The 12,212-nt window shown below is 35.5% G+C and overlaps 1 protein-coding gene across 1 annotated transcript in view; it reads right to left on the minus strand.

Moving 5' to 3' along the window:
• The window catches only part of U3-55K (U3 small nuclear riboprotein factor 55K), a 148,160-nt gene that overhangs the window by 34,734 nt on the left and 101,214 nt on the right, over window positions 1-12,212 (minus strand). The gene's annotated exons all lie outside the window — the stretch shown is intronic.

Here is a 12,212-nt window from a genome sequence, read left to right on the forward strand (position 1 = left end):
GGCATTTCTCAGGAACGTAACCCCCGCGAATAGTGGGGGTTTACTGTATTAAATATTTTGACGGACATTACTTATCGAAAAAATGATTTTATCACTGTCCCAAGTAAAAGACTTGAAAGCCAGAACTTTTAATATTCCCACTCTTTTTGGTCAAGTAAAGCTTCACAAAACAGGATTTCTCGTTCACCCTATTGTTTCCTACAGAAATTCTGCTTTCGCATCACTAGCCACCCACCTATACAATATTATCAAACCTTTTGGAAAGACGATTAAATTTGGTATTAAGAATTATGATAAGTTATTTAATAACCTGAAGGATAGTAATTTACATAACAATGATAACCTGTTCTCCCTAGATGTCACATCTTTATACACAAATGTAAACATTGGGTTTACTTTAGACTTAGTGTGCGATATGTTAAGCAATAATACCATACCTATAACCATATAAAATTGCCCATTAAAGAGATTTTTCACCTGATTAGACTCCTAATAGAAGCAAATTTTATTAAGTTATGCGATAAAGTATATAAACAAAATTTTGGATTGCCCATGGGCTTATATCTCAGCAGTCTCATATCAGAAATTTACTTTTCCACTACTGAGCACATATATCGCACTTTTTTTTTTTTTTTTTTTACCTCAAATTAGATATTATGGGAGATACCTAGACCAGTGGTCTCCAAACTCTTTTGGTCATGCATGCTTATTTTAGTTAAAAGGGCTAACATGCACCCCTGAATAAAAAATTAAATATATAAGTTTAATGTTTTCTTTATTTATAAATATTTGCATGGAAGGCATTATATCTAAAATAACATATAATTTTAAAAGATCACAAATATAAAAATACAAAACAAAATTAAATTGAAGTTAAAGTACAAAATGCATGTACTTGAACGTGCATGATCAAATAAAGCCGAGTGATCAAAGCTGCATAATGAAGTATAAAAAATATATATATATTTATTTATAATTTTTATTTTCAATTATGTTTCTAAAAACTAAAGTTTTCATAATTAATAAATATTGATTTATTGCAGATTATCTCGCGCATCGCACTTTGGAGACCATTGATCTAGACGATGTTCTCTGTATCACTGTCAGTAGTACTGTTTATGATATTTCACATTCATTCAATAATATTCAACCCAGACTGAGTTTCAGACTGAGTTGTATATCAAATAATACAAAGCATTATTTGATTTATTCTGTTATCAATCAACATGCATGTAAATATTTACTTACACATAACAGAATACTCATCTGTTATATTGCAAATTGCCTATTCATTTCCTATGTCTAAATTTGATAATAGAGAGCTATTAAATGCTCAATAATTCCTATATTCTATTATATTATAAATCAACAGGGATTACCTTTGTTTTTGATATAGGAAGCTTCTTTTCCAACTCTCCTAGTCCAACTCACTAATAATTCTTGAGGATGGCGATATCTATTTTGTAAAGTAGGTGGGACATCTTCCCCACTATCAGTACCTTAGTGTTCAGACCGTGCGGTCTCAACGATGAGCGCTCGTGGCTGCTGTCTACAAACACCATACTTCTGGCAGCATGGAAACCATTATTTGGATTGGCATAAAATTAGATTTTGAGGTCTAAACTGTTTAATAAATATATAGACCGATTATTTCTTGTAGTCCTATAACTGGACTTTAGAGTTTGATTTAGGGTTCTAATAAAATTGGATATGGGGGGGGGGGGATTATTCTCTACTTCCTTAATTTTACTATACACAGATTAGGACAAAAAGTAAATTTCAGCATATATAGAAAACCCACTAATAAGGGGATGCTTTTGCATTTCCACAGTTATCATCCCCAACCATACAAAAATCGGTCATGCTGAACCAATTTCTTAACGCCTTTAAATATTCTTCCACCCAAAATTCTCTAACCACTGAAATAAATGAATTAACTACAAGATTCGCAAATAGGGGTTACCCGCTAACCTATATAAACAAAGTCAAAACAATAGCCCGTGATAAAATAAATAACAACAACCTCGCAACAAACGTTGCACAAAAATCTGACAAGACCAAAATACATTTATCACAATTCCATATGTCGAGCACTGGTACAATAAACTTAATCAAATATGCAAGGGAACCGACATGAAAATCATAGCAAAACCCATGAACAAATTATACACATTCTTCAGAAACCGACCTTCAAACACCACATTCCAATCACAGCATGACCTTGTATACAGCATCCCATGCAAAAATTGCAACGCTGTCTACGTAGGATCTACCATGGGAGTGGCACAGCTTCGAGCAAAACAACACAAAGCTTCTGTGCGGGCGGGCCGTTCAAATGCATCGGAACTTTCGTTCCACGCAATAAATGAACGACATTCATTCAGCTTTAATGAAACAAAAATTATAAATATTCAACACAACTATCACAAACTACTTATTGCAGAAACCTTAGAGATGAAACTACATGAAACTTCAATCAATATCCGTAGGCCATTCCTATTGTCCGACGATTGGTCACTTATACGCATGCGTGAAGAACAAACACTCCAACATAAGACAAAAGTTTCGAATTAATTGTGAGTAGCTCCGTTCCTGTGAACACGATGCCTGAAAAGTTCTAGTCCGACTTAAGGAATGTAGAGAATAATCCCCCCTCCCATATCCAATTTTATTAGAACCCTAAATCAAACTCTAAAGTCCAGTTATAGGACCACAAGAAATAATTGGTCTATATATTTATTAAACAGTTTAGACCTCAAAATCTAATTTTATGCCAATCCAAGTAATGGTTTCCATGCTGCCAGAAGTATGGTGTTTGTAGACAGCAGCCATGAGCGCTCATTGTTGAGACCGCACGGTCTGAACACTAAGGTTCTGACAGTGGGGAAGATGTCCCACCTACTTTACAAAATAGATATCGCCATCCTCAAGAATTATTAGTGAGTTGGACTAGGAGAGTTGGAAAAGAAGCTTCCTATATCAAAAACAAAGGTAATCCCTGTTGATTTATAATTTCCTATGTCTATATAAAGTTGCTGATAGATTAGGTTTCCAATAGGTATGAAACCCACTGTATTTTCATAACCTAACTTCTACAAATGTAATGGGAAGATTAGGAAAATGAGTTAGGTTTTGTAATGAATATCTAAAATGTTTATTAGTGTACACATTATTATTTAAGTGCACTTAGATAATGATGATGTGCATTATCTAAGTGCACATCATCATTGCACAAGTTGCACATTTTGTTAGGTTGTGATTTGTAGGAGAATCGCCCCCTTTGGTTCTTCTCTGAGCCACAGCACTCCCACTGCTTTGCTGCTCTGGCCTGGAGCATGGAAATCATGCTCCAGCTTTAATTTCCAGCAATGAAAATTAACAAAATGAATTGATTAACTCAAAACTACACTAAGCTAATAGACTCCTAAATGCAGTGATACTTATTACACTATCAAGTTTTTTGTTATACCTTACACTATCAAATTGAAGATATACGTTATGCTATACTATTATGATTGCAGTTTTAAATTAGTTATATCCTTACTAAAAAGTAAAATTTCTTAGCTGCTAAAAAAAAAAAAAAAAAAAAGCCTAACAAGTGATTAAATAAGTTAACAAACATGACTAAGACTATTAAACTATTTGTCAAATAATTTATTTAATATGTTAATTAATCAAAAAGCTGATAAAATTTCCAAAAAACTCATCTGTTCCATTATTCAACAAGGCTTAAAACTGTTTCCTTACAAAATGCAGACAACAATCCCCAACTGATACTAACAAAGAAAGTCAGTTCACCTTTACTAATTAATTTCTATAATTATTTGAAAAAAAAAAAAAAAAAAAAAAAAAAACATAATATTTAATTGCCACACAGGTTCAATAACAAAGCATACTTCTACCTAGTAGATATGTCAGTAAACAGAATATGTATTTACGGATCAATAAAAATCTCCAAGCACAGTTATAGAGATGACTTTGCTAGTTAATGCATGCATGTGTGTGCGTGGTTCACAATTTCATTACTTGAATCATCAGAACAGTCTTCCTGGAAGACTTTTGTTTAGAACTTTACCTGAACTCCCTTTCAAGATCAATTTGCAGTGAACACGAAGAAATATTTTCCCAACAAATTCTGGCATTTATTAATAGGGTCATCTTATAGAAATCCCTGATAACCCAGTTCCTCTGTCAGAATATTTTGTACCCATTCATATAAGATGCGTAGAGCCTTCATTATTTTGTTGGCTGATAACTACTTGACTTCCATCACAATATCATAGATTTCAATGTTTTCTTGGCAATTGGCAACTGTTGACAGCCCACTGTGAAGGTCATCTTTGATACATCTCCCCCTCCCCCAATTCTGCTCAATTTTAATCAAAGTAGGTACCATTCATTGTCGGTTATTTTTTTTTTTTGGAATTAAACCTGCCTGCAAGTGTTTTATTAAGGCACAATGTTCAATTTTGTCTGTTATCTGTGAAGATAAAAAAAAAAAAAAAAAAGAGTACAAAAGAAAGAAAAAGAAAAAATATAATAAACTTATGGATCTATATTTTTCCATTTATTTATGCAAAGGGCAAAAAATAATCAACAAGATCATACTTATAATTTTATTGTCATTATTTCTATATGAGACTACTAACTTCAGTTCTTGTAATTTTATTACAAGAACTGAAACAAAATGAACAGGCCAAGCACTTAATTATTTTAATATTCACCTGGACTCTTCAACTTCAAAGATAGTATCAGAAGTGAAAACTACTCAATGCCCAGCTGAATCCACCAATACACTTTTTTTTTATTATGAAATTTAAAACTTTCTTATGATATTTTGCTGGGTGACACCAAAGCATATGACAGTTGTTACTGATAATCAGTATTTGAGCCCAAGAAACTGTGCACAAATACAAAATGCCAGAATAGTATATTTTCAAAGTGCAGGAAATAAATTCTAGCCCAAACTTATCTGGTTATTGTTGCATTTTATGTTGTTTTTGTGGTTTCATTTGAATGACTTATGTAGAAAAGTCAGGGTGCATAACAAACAAATGTATTTGAGAATTTTATTTCTTGAAGTTCCTAGAAATCTGTTCATTCAAATTTAAGAATAATATGGCAAAAATGACTTATTTTAAACAGGAATAAAAAGTCTGTATAAGGATGATAAATTAGATTATTATTATTATTACATGTGGATTACACTGAGCTATTACATAATAGCTTGTGAGATTGCCAAGAATCTCTGAATAAATTATATAAAGGTTGTAGACAAATTAGCACAAAAATTAATTATTAAAAAAAAAAAAGTTACAAAAGTTGGAAGGGGCAAAGAAAATTCAGATTGAAAACCAAAATCACAACTGGAAGGAGTTACGAATTTTTTACATCCAGGAGGAACAGTTTTTGATGAAGATGGATGATTAGACATGGAAATAAACTAAAGAATAAGCAAAGCAGGAAGTATAGAAATTGATTAAGTAAATTTATTTGGAACAGAAGATTAATTATCCAAAAGGCAAACTGAGCTATTTTAAGTCTAAACCTATGGATCTGAGACCTAGGTAAGAAATAAAGCAACTCATCAAAAATCATAATCTTTAAAAATGAGTTTTTTAAAAAATAAATGGAAGTAACGACAGGATGATATTACAACAAAGAATCATGGGATAACAGGTAATCATCAAAGCACATTTAAGGTGGCATTGGCATGGGGGGAAGGGGAAGAGAGATTTGGTTGGTTGGTTGTGTTACGGTTTAATGGCGCATGGACTACGCTGGTAATAATGTACCAGTTCATAGGGTATGAGGTGTTTCAGAGGTGCTTGCTTCGAATTTCTGTTGCTCCTTTTATTCTGATTCATACTTCATTCAGTTAGTCTGTTGCTTTTGCTTACTTCCTTAGAGGAGATTGTATAAGTTAATATCTTTAAGGAAGGTGTTGTTGTTTTGGTTTTTAGGAGCATTAGCAATTAAGGCCATATTGCTCCGGGATATGTGGTGGTCATTCTCTGACCTTTCCGCATCCTCCGTATTTGGTGGTGATGGGCTCGAACCCCGGTCTAATCAAGAAGCATGTGCTATGCACTGCTGCTCCTTCCCACCTGGCTGCAGAGGCGCCCGCTTTAAGGAAGGTGAAAACATCTGTAAGGTAGGTCATCTGTATCATTCAGATCTGCTAGGGTAATGGTGTGATGTGTCCTATAAACATTTTTGAAGGCTTGTTTGCATTCATTTGCATATTTAGGACAGTCTTAATATATGCTTTACTGTCTGGATACTATCACAAGTCTGGCATCATGGTGGTTCTTCTGCTCGCAATAAGAAAGAATGCGTAAAATAGGTATACCCGATTCTTAGTCTGGCCAGTACTGTTTCTTCTTTTCTTGACTTTCGTATGCTAGGAACCCAGTTTTCAATTTTATACTTCATTTGGTACAGTTTGTAGATTCCAAGTTTGTTGCCACTGGACCAGGCAAGTATGCCGTATCACGGCCTACTTGCCTGGTGCAGTGGCAACAAACCAGTGGTAATTGAAATAAGGGACTGGGATCTCTTCTCCTGTCTGCAGTATGGCTTCTTTTGTTGATCTGTCCGCTGCTTCATTTCTAGTAATCCCTGTATGTCCTGGGATCCAACAAAAATGTATCTCCTGTTCATTTATGGTACAGTCAGTCAGTATTTGTTGTATGTGCCAGAGGATTGGGTGTACCTCTGCTCTGCATGGCTTGTAATGAACTTAAGGAATCTGTGTATATTACACTTCATTTGTAATGTATATTTCGTATATGAGTTAAGGCTGTTTTTTGTGCGTACAATTCTGCTGTGTATACACTGCACTCTTTCGGTAGTTGTTGCGTTAATGTTATATCTGGGAAAACAGCTGCTGCTGCTCCCACTAAAGAGTTTGTTTTTGAGCCATCTGTGTATATTGGAATACAGTCAGAAAATTGAAGTCTGTGTGCTGCATGTAAATGTTGAAAGGTTGTTGCAGGTATTACATTTCTGAAAGGAGAAATCACATAATGGGATAGGTGAATCCCATGGTGGAGGGGGATGAACTGGCAAGTGTGCTACCCTGTCCACATTAAGGTTATGTACTGCTAAAAATTCTTGCATTCTGGTCCCCAGGGGTCGATTTGCTTGTTGACGATTCTGATAAATATTTCTGCAACGTGGATCAAGGGACATCTCCTAAGTGGGATGTCTAGGCATAGATTTCATTTTAAATGCATAATCCAACCCCAGTTGTTGTTGCTTAAGTGTTAGGGATGGTTCATTGGCATTGGCATAGAGACTATATATGGGAGAGGTGCCACAGGCACCAGTGGCTGTATGCAGTGCATTGTGATGAACTGGATTGATCCATTTCAGAGCTGTTTTCTGTGCTGAATCGTACACTGGGGCTCCACAGTCGAACTTTGATCTAATTAATGCTTTCTATAGGTTTAATAAGGAATATCTGTCTGCTCCCAATGTTGTTGATGAGAGGATTTTAAGTATGTTAAGATGTTTTGTACAGCTTTTTCGTAGTTGCCGGAATGTGAGTTTCTTATCTAAGATTAGCCAAAGAAATTTTACTTTTGGCTGCATTGGTATATTCTGGCCTTCTAGTTTTAATTCTGGATCAGGATGGAGATTTCTTTTGCAGCAGAAATGTACACATTGTTTTTTGTGTTGACAGCCTGAATCCGTTATCTAGTGCCCACTTACTTATATTGTTGATTGCGCATTGTAACTGCCTCTCAATTGTTCTTATGTATTGGGACTGACTAGAGATACTAACGTCGTCGACATAAAGTGCATGTGAGACTGAAGGAGGGAGTTGGTTTGTGATTGAATTAATCTTTAAGGCAAACAAAGTGGCACTTAAGACTGAGCCCTGTGGGATGCCTTTTTCTTGTAGGTAGATTTAGGAGAAAGATGTTTGCATTTTGACTTGGAAGGTTCTGTTCATAAAAAAATTCTGGATAGACATAGGAAGATTGCCTCTGAGTCCAGCATGATGCATGTCTCGTAGGATCCCATATCTTCATGTGGTATCATATGCTTTTTCAATGTCAAAAAATACGGTTACCATATGCTGCGATCTTATGAATGCAGTTCTGATGTTGGCTTCTATGCTAACCAGGTGATGTCTAAAACCACATTGCAGGTTGTGTGTAGATGTTATTTTCCTCTAAATACAATACCAATCTCATATTTATCATTTTTTCCAGTAATTTTCCTAAACAACTGGTGAGAGCTATTGGTCGATAGTTACATGGATTTGTTAGGTCTTTGTCAGGTTTAGAGAAGGCTAGTACTATTACAATGGCACCATGTGTTTGGAAATACATTTTCTTGGAATATTCTGTTATACGGTTTCAATAGCTTTTCTAATTCAGTCTTGTTTAGGTGCTTGATCGTATCGTAATGTATATCGTCTGGTCCGACTGTACTCGATCTGGGTAAGGACAAATTTCACGCAGTTCATTTATTGTAAATGGTTGATTGTAGGACTCTTTTCCCTATGATTTAAAATTGATCTTATTTTTTTCTGTTTTTTCTTTTTTTATCAGAAATTCTGGAGGGCAAGAGGTTTTTGCTGATACTTTTGCAAAGGTTTCGCCTAATGTATTTGCTATAATGGTAGGGTCAGTCAGACTAGTATTGGCGATGGCCTACTTCTATATTTACCTGTCACTTTTCTTATTTTATTCCAGACTACGTGAGCATTTGTTGACTTGTTTATTGTAGATGTGAATTGTATCCATGCTCTTCTTCGACTCTGCTTCCTAGTGAATCGTGCTATAGCTCGCATTCTTTTGTACTGATTCAGATTCTCTGTAGTTGGGTATCTACAGAATCAATTCCAAGCTCTATTTTGTTATTTTCTTGTTTCTGTACAATCGGCATTCCACCATGTCTTCAGATGGTTTGGAAAACGTGATGAAGTCTTCGGGATTGTGAGCTTGCCTGCATTTTGTATGATTTCTGTGACGTGCTAGCGCAACATCTAATGTTTCGTTCTCAATTATATTGGCATTGAAAACTGCTTTCCTCCTAAACTCTTCCCAATTAGCTTTATCTATTTTCCAGGCAGGAGCCCTGCTTGTATGATATGGATAGTCACCCACCAGTGTAGAAATTACTGGGTAATGATCACTACTAAGAGGGTCCTCAAATATTTTCCAATTAAATTTTGTATAAAGCGTAGGTGCACATATGGTGAGGTCTATTGCTGTAGTGGTCCGAGTTGGAAAGTGGAAGTAAGTGTGGTTGCCCCTGTTCACAAGCAAGAGGTTGTGGTTATCCAGTAGATGTTCAATGGCACGTCCTCTTCTATTGTAGTCTGAACATCCCCACAGGGGATTGTGACCATTCATATCTCCCATCAAACAGAAAGGGGGAGGTAGTTGTTGTTGTTGTAATAATGCATCTAAGTCTTCATAAGAGACATCTTCTCTTGGTGGAATATATACCTACTGAACATATGGTTAATAGGGACCCTGCTGCTATACAAATTGCTACCATCTCTAATCGGCTATTTACATGCACTTTTTGTGTTGGTATGCTGTCATTTACTAACATAGCAACTCCTGCATGGGTTATACCTTCAGTTATTCGGTCTCTTCTTATTCGGTTCCAGTACTTCCTCATCTAACTTTTCTGTTTTCTCAAATTCCATAAATTTGGAAGTAGGTTCATGATTATGTGGTCCTTCATTACTCTTACACTGTTGTAAGGTTGGAGAATCTGAAGAGATTACGGTCAGTGTGTTTACAGTTTTCTCATGTTTATCTTGTTTTGCTTGGAGTAAGTGTTTGACTTGTGGTGGGAAAGATTCATTTGGGGGGAACTGAGATTTCAGTTTGACATTCAACTGATTTAAACCTAGTTGCTACTTGTGCATACGTTGGTTATAGTTGGCTGGACCATTTTTCTTGCTTCTTGTTATGTAATATTGTGGTATGTTTTGTATTTTTGTATTTCTTTTTCTTTTTTCCATCTTTCACATGTTCTGGAGTAGGCAGGATGTTCTCCTTTACAATTTGGACACTTTGGAGTTGGAGCTTGGCAACCTTTGATCTGATGTTCTTTGGATCAACATTTGGCACATATTGGTATATTTCTACATGCAGTCTGTGAGTGTCCATATTTTTGACATTTGAAACAGTGCAAGGGATTTGGGATATAAACTTTTACTTGGCAATTCAAATATCCTGCTTTTACAGTTGGTGGGACATTTGGTGTGTTAAACGTCAGAATTAGGGTTTTGGTTGGTATTATATTCCCATCTCTCCGAATAGAAATTCGTCTTACATTCGTCACTTCTTGATTTTGGAGTTTGTCGCTGATTTCCTCTTCAGTAACGTGTAAGAGATCCCATTCAGAGATTACTCCCCGCGAAGAGTTTACGGTGTTATGGGGGTAACCACTACTGGTATACGTCCAAAGCTCAATACATTCAGTAACTTTTTTGAATATTTGGTACTGGACATTTCAACAAACAAATCCCCGATCAGAGTCGCCTGACCGTTTTTGGTGTTCCGACTAGTCCTTCCAAGACTTTTTGGATAAAAAAAATGGGGATTTCTTTCCTAATGTCTCCTCTCCTGTGGGAGTGAATAATTAGGAATAAGTTGGTAATGGTTTGGAACTGTCTGTCCTTTGCCTTTTGGCAGTATTTTCTGGTTATTCAGCAGTTCGATTTAGTGGGGTCTTCTCTGAAGTCCCTTGGGAAGTAGTGGCTTTACTGCTCATGTTTTGCTCTTTTTAGCCCTGGGAGTGTAGCTTCCAACTCCCAGTTTCCGGCTCTGCCATGAGGAGGCAAGAGCGGTGCCACCAAGTGACCAAGCAGTGGCTATAAATTAGTAGGGTTGGTGGTTAGTTTGATAATAAAAAAAGAAAGGTGACTTTCCTTTCTGATAATTTGCTAGGTCCTTTTCGCAAAACCTACTTATTAAGTACTGAAAAATAAAGATCGCTATAAATGTAATAAACTAAATATAATCGAGAAGCGCCCTATATAATCACTTTAAACCACTTGGAAAATGCTTGGCACTCAGGGCTGGGGGAAGAGAGAGGGAGAGATTTGAAACAAGTAGTAATCAGATTGGAGAAAAGCCAAAAGGCGGAAGACAGATCAACAGTGTTAAAAAAGCATGAAAAAAGAAGGCTTACTCTGACTAGAGCTAAAGATATAAACAGGAAATAAAATAACATCTTAAAAAATAGTGAATGGAAGGCAAATAATCCAGGACTTTGTACTACCCAAATCTGGGTATAACAGATCTGGATTATGTGATGACTGTTTAACTATACCCATATATGGGACTTGACAATTCTGGTTGCCTATTGACATTAGCAATTAAGGAGTCTGGTCTAGTGACTAGCATTGTGGCTGTGGTGTTGAACTGCATGTTTTTTTTTTTTTTTTTTTTTTTTTTTATGCTCTGTATCTTGCCAAGAACTGGCATTACTTTCAGTAAACGTTACAGCAAAATGGACTTTTGTTATGGATGCTGAACTGTTGGCAGCATTTACCTATTTGTATTGGATCAAGACAAAAATAAATATTCAAAGATTGTTCATTTGAAAAAACTTTATACTGTTTACCTCGTGGAGCTTTTTTCTACATGTATGATGACCAAAAGTTGTTTGTTCATAACTCAAAAAGAACACAGCAATTTACCATCTCCAGGGTTATTCAATGTTGCTTCAATATGTTTGTAGTAATTAATTTCCCACTGATAATTAATTTAACATACAGATCAGTAATTCACATGAAGAAATTTACAACCTTTTAATTTTCAGTTTAATTATCAACAGACTATCTAATATCATAGCATGAATTTGATTAATTTGTTATTTGGTTTTTAGGAGCATTAGCAACTAAGGCCATATTGCTCCGGGGATATGCGGTGGTCATTCCCTGACCTTTCCGCATCCTCCGTATTTGGTGGTCACAGGAATTTGATTAATAGTGACTGCTTTGGCAAGTGAATGTTCCAGAATCCCTGCTCCTTTAGTATGCTACCCCTACCCGGCAGTTATATCTTGAAAAAATTTACAGAGGCCTACCTAACCAAATATATTTGCTTTCAGATTAGCAACAAGATATTACTTTATTCTAGAAATTCATCCAATTAACAATATAGAATTGTTGCAATTAGCAAATTTCAATAATAAAACAAGTATCACATTAAAATAATAAAACTGGGTAA

The sequence above is a fragment of the Mastigoproctus giganteus genome, chromosome 2 (assembly GCF_048544385.1).
Source record: "Mastigoproctus giganteus isolate SK-2022 chromosome 2, ASM4854438v1, whole genome shotgun sequence".
Taxonomy (NCBI): Eukaryota; Metazoa; Arthropoda; class Arachnida; order Uropygi; family Thelyphonidae; genus Mastigoproctus; species Mastigoproctus giganteus.